The sequence below is a fragment of the Phyllostomus discolor genome, chromosome 3, assembly GCF_004126475.2.
Source record: "Phyllostomus discolor isolate MPI-MPIP mPhyDis1 chromosome 3, mPhyDis1.pri.v3, whole genome shotgun sequence".
Lineage (NCBI taxonomy): Eukaryota > Metazoa > Chordata > Mammalia > Chiroptera > Phyllostomidae > Phyllostomus > Phyllostomus discolor.
In genome coordinates, this window is record NC_040905.2 from 139,921,961 (window position 1) to 139,934,292 (window position 12,332).

General features: G+C 35.4%; 1 protein-coding gene and 1 pseudogene across 3 annotated transcripts in view; one reads left to right on the forward strand and one right to left on the reverse strand.

Annotated features, from left to right (window-relative positions):
• Nucleotides 1-12,332, forward strand: part of LINGO2 (leucine rich repeat and Ig domain containing 2) — a 1,215,855-nt gene that overhangs the window by 38,811 nt on the left and 1,164,712 nt on the right. The gene's annotated exons all lie outside the window — the stretch shown is intronic.
• Nucleotides 7,211-8,469, reverse strand: LOC118499382 (annotated as a pseudogene).

Below are 12,332 nucleotides of genomic sequence, written 5' to 3' on the forward strand. Positions count from 1 at the left end.
TAAAAGTGTCTGTCATTTTACTTTTTATCCAGTCCCAGAGGTTCTCCCCAACTTTACTTTCTCCTGCCTCATTAATCTTTCACCACTGGATTTCTTGCAACCCCTTTGTGGCTCCTCTTTTGATTGTAACATATAAAATAAGGTGCTAAACTGCCATTCTCTGGAGCACTTCTCAATCCGTTGAGATTTTGCTTCCCGACAATTGTTGTCAGTTTGGTTCAAATAAACTTACAAAAATTCTCTACAGGTTTGAATGCTTCTTATGTTGACAATGACGTAAGAAAATTGAGAGAATACAGAAGAAATGTAGGATTTATATGGTCTCTTGCCTGCTACAGTCGTCTGAATTTTGGAATTACTGGTTTGCCAAACCCATGTTAACTTATGAATCTAGGATAATGTGTGTAAGGTATAAAACTTGGAGAGATATACATTCTTCCAAACCTGAAAATATGTATAACCTCTCATATGTCATGTGGAAAACTTCCACCTAGTAAAAGCCCCTGTAATGTAGTGGCTGCATAATTGCATTCTTACTCATCTAGTTCTGTAGGTTCAAATAGTGTCTTTTGAAAGGGGCAGGAAACAATTTAAAAAATATATATCAGATATTCCTGTTTACTCTCCATTTTTATGTTTGTGTAGAAGAAAGAGAGAATGTGTGTGTGCCTGTGCAAATATGCATGTGTATTTCCCTGTGCTGAGGTAAAGGAATGAAAGTTCTGTAACGAGATGTTTCTCTCCCCCCTTGTACTTTACTGATGCCTTCCTCCTATGAACCTAACTGTTGATTTTTTTTGCATTATATATTCATTCAAGTCTGTGGAATAAATGTGTTTTTCAATAAGGTTATTTAACTGAGTTGCTTCTTTTTAACTGTTGTCTGATTGAATTTTAAAATTTGATTTTGGAACAAAATCATTATAGAATGTAAAATGACTGTATAGCAATGATGACTTGAAAATATAATGTGGACTTTGCCTAGAGTCCACTTTTTCTGTGCTTTTAAGTTTTGTCTGTTGTAATTTATTGTGGAACTGTACTGCAAAAGTTTGTGTTCATTCATGCAAAGATTTTAGCACATATATTAAGGAAGTAGCCCGTAGCATATATTAGCGCTCAGAAGTAAGTGTTCTTTCTCAGTGATCAGGAACTGAGAATGTTCTCTTGGGAAACAAGCATACCTGGGATCTAAGCAATGACACTTGTCTAGAAGTTCACTTTGTTTTGTCAAAGGGCATTGGGCAATAGAATCGTGGAGTAAGGAGTAAATAAGGTATGTAAAATATCACGTAAATAATCAAGAAAGCATTATTTCTGACAGAATTTTAGGTTTAGAGTAAAAAAGGAACATTTTGTCTTGTCAGTTTCCCAGGAGAAAAAGATCAGCATCTTTAGTGGCTAATTGATTTGGTCCTTCACTATGTCAGCAGCCTCAACTAACTCAACTTACAGTACTCTGCATCTAGTCACAGAAGCCTGCTTTTGGTTTCTTGAATGCTCTGATTCTTTGTTGTTGTGGACTTTCCTGCTTTCTTTCCTCTTCCTGGAGGTCTCTAGATGTCTGCTTAGTTAATCTTAACACATTCTTCTGAACTCAGCTCAAAAGATATTTCTCTGAGGAAGTTTTCTTCACTGCCACTAGAGTGGGATTACCTCTTTTTACTAGCTTCCGCTTAGTATCTTTTGTAGCTTGTAATTCAAAAGAAGTTAAAAATACATTGTGTGTCAATTACCCTATTTCTTGCTAGAATATGAGATAATGACTACAGTGATCACTTTTGTTTTAGTTCTTTATCCCTCACCTCATGCTTAGTATAAGCATGCCACGAAGTTGGTGCTTGGTACATACATGTTGATTGATTGAATAAATAAATAGATGGATAAATGTATGAGTGTATAGATAAATTCAAGGCCATAACAATGGAGAAGGAAAGGGTATAGAATAGGAAAAAAAGGATCAGATGAAAGAAGAGAAATAATAGAACTACCAAAGGTATGAGAGATGGTAAGAGATAATGGCAGATGTTTAACACTTGGAAATTATTTTTTAAAGGATTTAAGAGTGAAGATACAGAGGTTGGTAAAGAGAGAAGGGGATAATGTTTGCTTTTGTAATTTTAACTTAGTCAAATACTATTTTACTGGCATTTGGTGTTTGGGGATATTTTTCAACATGATTACCCTGATACTATATTCATTACCTTTCTTTGTAGGGCCCTTAAGGGGTAAACCTGACCTCTTCACCACAAAATTCCAAGAGAATACCTAAAATACTCCAGTTTTCTCTTACATGAAATAGTGCAAGCCCTAATTTCCAGTGTAAGGTGGTCTGATTTTGTGAGTATGTAGTTTATTTTATAGGAAAAATTGCCTTATAACCTGGAGACACAAAATTAGACATTGCTGCTTTTATAATATTTATTAATTTGTTTTATGTTAATAACCACGCTTATAATACCACATTTTTCAAGTGGAAGAAATAGATTAGTACGTTTTTAGTGTTTGTTCCAAACAACTAAAACTGCTGACCAATACCTCATCTATTTCTGGTGGTCATGTTCAATAAGCATTGACCATTTATGTGGTTGTGCTGAGCCAGGTGTGGACTTACGCCAGCTGACTAGCTAGGGTTAAACTATCTTCTGTGTTACACAGTTAAAGATTTTTCTTGATTCCAGGTCCTCTTTGTCAGTCAAATTCTAATTTTTCCCTTCAGGTAATAAAATTATTTGATAACTCTCCTTTTCTTACTGCTGCTGGCTCTTGTCAGTCTGTCAGAAAGCAAAAGAAAGAATATATTTCATAATATAAGATAAAAGTTGTATTGAAGTTTGTAGAAATTCCAGTTATGTTGTTATATAACATCTGTCCCTTTAACTTGATAGTTGTCTCATCTTCTGTACTTCCTAGTAGCATTCCCTGGGGCTGCAATTCTTAGAAACAAATTTATACTTTCACTTCTTTCCTAGGTGCCAGGTTTCCTTCATGGAAAGTAGTTAGTTAAGCTGTTTTCTATGCATATAAATATAGGACAGATAAACAAGATCATGCAGTTTGTATAGTACACCTTTTGTTCATTTTGAATGTTGAAAGGGGATACCAGTACTCTTAGTTCTAATCATACAGCTGTTATTGTGTGTATGTGGAGGGGAAGGTGTAAGAACAGTGTGGCCAAGGCAAAGACAAGGGGAGGGAAACACTTCTCCTTGGAATATATATGATTATTTTATCTCCTTCCCTAACTAGTTGTCTTTCAGGTGTTGACACATAAATTCCAGTGTCACTAGACTCATGTGTCTTTGAAACCACCAGGGTAGCCCTAGTAGTAATCTGGAAGAGAAACAGGGTGAGGTAATATGACAGAAAGGCAGTATTGAAGCAAGGTGACCTTCAGTAAGTTGCCTGTTTTCTGAGATCCTTCTTTTTCTCATGTGTAAAATGAGAATATAAGATAATTAGTACTGTTGTGAAGATAAAATGTGATGATATATGTAAAATGCCTGGAACTTTCTAGGTGCACAATAAATATTTGTCCCTCACAGAAAGGGTTTTGGATGGAGTATGTGCATATGAAGGGCTTGGTGCCAAGCCTGGTCCATAGGAAATGCTCAGTAAAGGTTCCTAAATGAAGACTTAGACGCAGTGGCTACTGCTTGTGGCTTTAGTACCTTGCCTTCATGAAGAAGGTTGAAAAAGAAATGTAGAGAGAAGGAAAAGTAGAATTCTCTGATACAGAATTTAAACATTAAAAAATTTATTTGAGTTTTTTTTCCTTTAAATTCTCAGCTATACTTTAAAAAATTCCCTCAGGATTCATGGCATCAAGAAGTCGATGTCAAGGCTCTGAATACCCCAAGAGAGATGTCATGCCTATGAGGTGAATTTTGATTCAGATGCTCAAAATATTCAATGAAATACTGAATGTTCTACAAGTAGGGAAATAGCTGTCTCTTCAAAGAGCAGAATTAGAAGTCCATATAGTTATTTTTTCATATCAATAAAGGCCTGTGTAAAGACAGTAGGCTGATTTCAGGGAACAATGAATAGTGTGATAGTTGTCATTGTTCTAATTAAAACCTCAGAGAACTAAAGGATCTTATCCAAATTCACAGAACCTAATGAATGACAATGCAGGAATTCAACCCTGGACTGGCCCATCCCATAACAATTACACCCAACTTTTTTCCTTTAACTCATTTTTTTAAAGTTATCCAGTAAAACTTTATTTGCCTTTTGGCCAGTCTCATGTGCCGCCTGCTAGTGTGAGAGCTTCTTCATATGCACATAGACATGTTAGGCATCTAAACTACACCCTGCTGTAGATTTGTAACCTAGTCTTTCTAGGTCCCGATTTGGTGCTTCATGAGCTTCCTTTTCATATATAGTTTGATTCCATTTGGTTGTGGTTGACATATAGGAGACTTCAAAAGACTTTTAAATTGTATTCTTGATAAATAATTGATAGGTTTGGTTGCCATGAGGCATAAAAGGGATTCTCAGTGTAATTCCTTTTAAGATTATACAATTTCAAAAGCTTAGTTGAAAGACTGCCTTTGAAATTTCAGTTGAACAGTTTTCTGGTATCAGCCTAAACACAGAAAGTACTGTAATATGAAGTGCTGTTCTTGGAGTTATGTATTTTAATAAAGATATAACATGAATGTTTTGAACAAAGTATATTTTACTATATTCTTTAGTTCAAGAAAATTTTATTTTACTTTTTCATAATATTGTATACATGAAGGATGACAGCTGTTAAAAACGTGCTTCTTATTTAACACCCATGCCTTAGGGAGGATGAAGGATGAGTCCCAGGGAGAAGATGAAACACATGGGACAAAATTTTATTTGAAACAGTGTGAAACTTCAAGAATATAGTGTGAAATAGATCATCTTATTTACTGTTAAATGCCTGCTCAAAACAAAAATGAAAGCAAGTGTTTTTGTACATTAATATTTTTAATTTTTAGACAAAGCTTAATTTTATTTTACACATTTTTCCTGAATTGTTTCCCTAAGTTGACTGTATCCTACAAACAATTTTATCTCAGTAAAATTGATGCTATATCTTATGTCTGACTAATGGTTTTTCATAAACTACATGATAAATCTTTCATATATTTGTTTTCAATTCTGACTCCTTAGTATAGTATAATATATATCAAAGGAACAATGATTTTTAAAGGATGCAGAGCACTATAAATAGCCTTAATCATTATGTTAATATGGTAAAATAAGGAACAATTTATTCTAATTTTCTGAGGAACTAGTTTCTTTCTTGCTCTAGATAGATATTCTCATGAATTACATATTTATAATGATTTTTAATAATTGTTTTAAATATATGTGTAGATATTTTCTGGAATCCTGGCTAGTTTTTTTCTGGCTGGTGGTTTCTTTTGAGACTTTTTTAACTAGACTTCATTCTTCATGACACAATATCTCTTCAAAAAGATGAAATTCAAATGAACATTATGGCTTCGTAGTACTAATCTCACATGTGGTTTTCAAATGGTAGACATTTAAGTTTCATTGGAAGACACATGGTAAAATGCAAAGTGTGAAGTAATGGCTGGAATGTTTTTCCTCAATCATCTTTGATGTTCCTTCTCTTACCACATCATGAAACCATAATCTCACAAAAGACCAGAGCAACTCAGTAGAAGAAGCTTGCTCCTGTGCAGTAGTAGTGACTTGATTTAGGAATATGATGTAATTGGGAAATCCTTTATCATAGTTTTTACTTTATAGTAACTCAAATTTTTGATTTGCCATGTGTATAAAAGGAAGAATGTATACTGGTAGTTGAAAAAGATAATACAAACTATACAGGGATGGAGAAACCCTAACTTAATCACTGCTGTATTACAGGTGATACTTTTTTATTACTGATTTCCAGAATAATCAACTAAATTGTATTTTGGTGTAGTAATCAAGAGACCCTATTCCAATCTTGGCTAAGCCCTGTCTATACCACAACACTGATGGTCCTATCTGTTCAGTAAAACTAAGACTATTGTAGAACTCTTCTTAACCTTATTTATCTCTCTAAAAAATGAAATGGTAATGTAGTAATGTAGTAAAATATTGAAAAATAAATATGGGGAAACATTTTTGGGCCCATAATTTTGATTTCCCTATTTCAGCTTTTAGACATGCTTAATATGTAACATTATACTGAAGTTATACACTAAATCAGTCCAGGAACTGAGAGTTTGTTTGATATTGTGTGCTGTGTATATGCACATGAGTAAGGACTGATAGAGAGAGACTACTCTTGTCAGCAGAAAAAGGAGGTAAGATTTAATTTTCTTGTATATAAGTCATGATGTTCTGCTGTATGAATGTCTTTTGTTGTTATTTTGTGCTTTCAATAAAGATTTGTGAAGAAAAAGTTTAATTATAAGGAGTAATAGTTGAAACACATTGGTATCAAATATAGATTATGTTATTAAATTTATTTAGGGTCAACAGCTTTAAGAGATTAATTATCTTCTGTGGCTTTTCATTGTTATCTTCTTTAATTTTATTTGTATTTAATTTCAGTGACTGTTAAATGTTTTGTGATAGGGACTAAAATATATTCTGTGAAATCAAAACTTAATCATTTAATGATGTGCTTTTTTCATGTTAAGACAATACTTTATTAATCCAGGGTTCTATCTTTAAAGAATTTCTCCAATGAAATAATCCTATTAAAAATATACATTAAATTAAATGAGATTTAAATTTACTGGGACTAACTTTGAGTTCTGATCTGTAAATAAACTGAGGAGAGTCATTTCTGTGAATAATTAGAAATTAATGGGATATCACTAATTGGATAGATTTATTTTAAAATAAGTGGAAAGATTGAGATTATCTGTGATTGCTAAATTATAGTAAAATTTTCTATCATACTTCATTATAGCTTTCATAAGAAAGATTCTAGAGCCTTGGCTGGCGTGGCTCAGTGGATTGAGCACGGGCTGCGAACCAAAGTGTCGCAGGTTCGATTCCCAGTCAGGGTACATGCCTGGGTTGCAGGCCATGATCCCCAGCAACCGCACATTGATGTTTCTCTCTCTCTCTCTATCTCCCTCCCTTCCTTCTCTAAAATAAATAAATAAAATATTAAAAAAAGAAAGATTCTAGAAAACATACTGATGTCACCATTTTATAATTGTCAAAATACAATTTACTCTTTGAAAATATTTTGCATTATAAGAGTATAGCTATAATCCATAGGTAGAGATTCTTTACATACCTTTTGGTAAAGGATGCACTGCCCTATTAATTTTAAAGAAACAAATTTTTTTTCTCATTATGACAATGTGTTATCTTTGAATGGAAGATAAACTTGCTTATGTTTTTGTACTTTTATAACATAAATTATATATTAATATGCAGTAGAGAATTTTCAAAGTATTTAGAATACAGGCATAATTTGGATATATTGCAGGTTCATCCCAGTCCACTGCAATAAAACAAGTATGTCAATAAAGCAAGTCCCCCAAATTTTTTGGTTTTCCAGTGTATGCAAACATGTTTACAATATACTACAATCTATTAAGTGTATACAATGTACATTCCTAATAAAACATACTCTATTGATGAAAACTGTTAACCATCATTTGTGCCTTCAGCAAAATGCAATGGGTTTGCTTGTATAGGGTTCTGCCTTGATGTTGATGGCGCTGACTGATCAGAATGGTCTCTGGTCAATGATGGTTGGGGTGGCTGTGATAATTTCTTTAAATGAGAAAACAGTGAAGCTTGTCAGATTGATTGCCTCTTCCTTTCATGAACACTTTCTCTGTTGCATGTGATGCCATTTGAGGGCATTTTACCCACCGTATAACTTCTTTTAAAATCAGTGTATCCTTTCAAACCCTGTTGCTACTTTACCAGCTATCTCATATTCTAAATTCTTTCTTGTCATTTCAACAATATGTACAGCATCTTCTTCAGGAGTCAATTCCTTTTCAATAAACCACTTTCCTTTGTTCATCTATAAAAAGTAACTCTTCCTCTGTTAAAATTTTATCACGATACTACAACAGTTCAGTCACACCTTCAGGCTTCACTTCTAAGTTTAATTCTCTTGTTTCCATGACATTTGCAGTTCTTCCAGTGAAGCCTTAAACCCCTCAAAGACATCCAGTCAACTTTTGCCAAATTCCTGTTAATGTTGATATTTTGACCTTTTCCCATGAATCACAGATGTTCTCAGTGGATTCTGGAATGGTGAATCATATCTAGAAGGTTTTCAATTTACTTAGCCCAGATGCAACAGAGGAATCACTATCTATGGCAACAATAGCTTTATGAAATGTATTTTTTTAAATTAATAAGACTTGAAAGCCAATCCATGGGCTTACTGCCCAATCCATGGGCTGTAAAGTGGATGTTGTTAGCAGGCAAGAAAATATTAACTTCATTGTATATCTCCATCAGAGTTCTTGGTTGATCAGGTGCATTGTCCATGAACAGTAATATATTTTTTAAAGATTTTATTTTTATTTATTTTTAGAGAGGGAAGGGTGAGAGATAGAGAGAGAGAGAGAAACATCAATGTGCAGTTGCTGGGGGTCATGGCCTGCAACCCAGGCATGTGCCCTGACTGGGAATCGAAGAACAGTAATATTTTGAAATGAATATTATTTTTTTTCTAAGCGTAGGTCTCAATAGTGGGTTTTAGGATATTTAGTCAGCTATATTGGAAAAAGATGTGCTGTCACCCAGGCTTTGTTGTTCCACTCATAAAGCACAGGCAAAATTAATTTAGTATACTTCTTAAGGGCCCCTAGATTTCTGAAATAGAAAATAAGTATTGGTTTCAACTTATAGTCACCAGATGTGTTAGACCCTAGCAAGAAAGTAATCCTATTATTTGAAGCTCTGAAGCCAGGCATTGACTTCTCTCTAGCTCTGGAAGTCCTGGATGGCATTTTCCAATATAGTGCTGCATGGTCTACATTGATAATCTGCTGTTTGGTGTAGCTGTTAGTGGTGAGATTGCACCAGGTTGTTCAGTGGCAATTGGACCTCATTTCAGCATTTTCAGTACCTGAGTTCTGGCTAAGAAAGAATTCAGAGTCAAGACTCAAATATAAGAAAGTTTTACTTGGAAAGACACAGAGGTAGAAATGTGAGCCATGGAAGAAGTGAGCCCGCTGGGCTATGTGGGCTCAAGAAACAAGTTACAGAGGCAAAAGAAGGGCTGTTGGAGTGTAGGAGTAGGAAAGCAGAGGTAACATGCCTGGAGGATAGAGAGAGGAAAAGGTGAGGGTCTGCTTCAGAGAGAGCACACTGGGCAAAGAAGGGCGTGGGGAAAGGTGAGGAAGTGAGAGAGAGAAAGAGCTGCACTGGGTCCACTGTCCTTATGTAACTCAACACAGGTCCCGCTACCTGCCACTTTGAAAGCCAGTATTCAAGAGGCAGGTGCTGATGTAAAGGAAAGTGGTTTTATTTAGTTTCCAGCAACCTGGAAGATGCAGGCCTCTCATCTCAAAGCTCATCCTAACATTTCAGTGCAGGCAGTGGTTTTTATAAGGAGAAAGAGGGACAAGGAGACCAAAGAGATCAGGGGAAGAGATTGTGAACATGCTGACAGTGTCCTAGGTGGTCTGACATGGATCTTTAATGTCAGCATCCTGGAACTTGTCAGTGTCAGCCAAATTCCTGCAGTTGGGTGACTTGCATCGCCTCAAGTCATAGTCAAGGCTATATCTTGCACAAGCAGGAACTGGAACTGTTGCTGCTTGCAGTATGCTTACAAAGAAATTGTCAGTACAAGTTCTTTTTATCAGTTTGTTAGTACATCTTATTCTAATTCCATTTCATGGTAAGTCAGAGTAGTAACATTTTTATTTTCTATCACACTAAGGGCTTTTGAGGGTGGAGATTTTAGAGGAGACTTCTCAGGGTCGTAGTCTCCACTGATTGGTCAGTACCAGGGCAGAGTATCATTACTCATTGAATTTGGTATTGATGTCAGCCATGATAGTGCCTCTCCCGGCCTTGCTGCTTTTCTGGGCCTGGAGCTAAAAGGCAGTCAATGCCTGGATGTTATCTCCAGTTTGACCAAAACTCTTGTGCCCATGGTCAATTGACCTGATATGTGTCAGAACCTCATTGTCCTGAGGGCTTAATGTTTCAGAGCATGATCACATAAGAGCTTTGCTTGGGAGTCTTATGAGGCTATCCTCTGGCCCCCTTGTTTCTCCTCTAAGGGTGTCTAACACATAACTAGCAACATGCTGGAGGAGGAAAGGCCAGGGGAGAGTCCCAACCAAATGTCAAGTCATATAAAAGGTCAGGGGCTCTGAACCATATGACAGCGATATGCTGAGGAAGAAACGTTACTCTGGGTATGAGGTCCACTCTACAATTGTCCATTGCTAGGCATCTGGGACTTTCTGCTCTGGTGACCTTTCATACCTGGCTTAGTGTTCTTGCTCTCCTCTTGCCTGGGTAACTGCCTACTACATAGCCATCTTCATTATCTTATCTTCAACAACTGGATAACTTTTTACAGTTTCTACATCAGCATGTGCTGCTTCACCTTGCACTTCTATGCTATAGAGATGGTTTCTTTCTTTAAACCTCATGAACCAACCTCTGCTAGCTTCAACTTTTCTTCTGCAGCTTTCTCACCTCAGTGTTCATAGAACTGAAGAGAGGGTTTTGCTCTAACTTACACTTTGGCTTATGGGAATATTGTAGCTGATTTAATCTTCCATTCAGACCATTAAAACTTTTTCCAGCCCTGGCTGGTATGGCTCAGTGGATTGAGTTCTGGCCTGCAAACCAGAGGGTCACTCGTTCTATTCCTAGTCAGGACACAGCCTGGGTTGTGGGTCAGGTCCCCAATTGGGGGCACGTGAAAGGCAACCACACATTGCTGTTTCTCTCCTTCACTTTCTCTCTCCCTTCTGCCTTCTCTAAAATTAAATAAATAAAAATCTTTAAAAAAACAATTTTTTCCATATCATCAATAAGTCTATTTTACTTTCTCTTTATTTTTGTGTTCACTAGAGTAGCACTTTTAATTTTCTTCAAAAACTTTTTCTTTAAATTTAAAGCACACATGGCCAAAAACTAGGGGGAGGGTGGTAATGGGAGGGAAGTAGGGAGGGTTGGGTGGGTGGGCTGGAATGGGAGTAAAAGAGAGAAAACTGTACTTGAACAATGATTAAAATAAAAAAAAAAAACACTTTTTCTTTGTATGCACAATTTGGTTGTTTGGTGCAAGAGACCTAGCTTTTGGCCTGTCTTAGCTTTTGACATGCCTTACTTACTATGCTTAATAATTTCTGTCTTTTGATTTTAAGTCAGGTACATGAGACACTTCATTTTACTTGAACACTTAAAATTCATTTTAGGATTATTAATTGGCCCAATTCCAATATTGTTGTGTCTCAGGGAATAGGGAGACCTGAGGAGAAAGAGAGAAATGAAGGAATCAGCAGTTAAGTAGTTAGAACATGCACAACATTTCTTAAGTTCACCCCGTTATGTGGCACAGTTCATGGTTCCCTAAACAGTTACCATAGTGACTGATCACAGATCACCATAACTGATACAACAATAATAAAAAGATTTTAAATATTGTAAGAAAAATGAACCTGTGACAGAGACATGAAGTGAGCAAATGCTGTTGGAAAAATGGCACTGATAAACTTGCTTGATGCAGGGTTGCCACAAATTTTCAGTTTGTAAAAAAAAATGCATTATCTGTGAAGCAGAAGAAAATGAGAAGTACCTGTAAAAAACTGTCCAATTTTATACCTTCTAACTCAGATTTAAGAACTCTTCATCTTGCATCTTTCTACTGCTGTTCTATCAATTATATAATATAGGGACATGTCACTTAGAGAAATCTAGATGTTATCATATGACATATATTGTATCACAACTCTGTTTTTTATGAATCAATACATATGGGAAATTTTTCTTGCAAGACGTATGGGTCTACCTCATTATTTTTAATGCCTTTTTAATATTACATAAGTGAGCCATCATTTATTAAACCTGTCTCTTCCTTTAGGTGGGCTTTTAGGTTGTTTCCATATGTTGCTATTAAAAGTATATATGTATAAAACTTAATATGTAATGTATAATATATATAATTTTATATAAAATAAAATATATGATTTATTTTGGAAATGTGAGAATATTTGGATATATCAACATTTTTTTCAGAAGCAACTAATAGGAATACAAAATAAAATTAACTGAGATGCTCAAGCCCACAGGGGAAAAAAAGTCATTGTAATATAAGAAAGGTTTCTGAGGTTACTGGCCAGCTTAACATATTGAAAGATACATGTTCCAAGTTTTTAAAT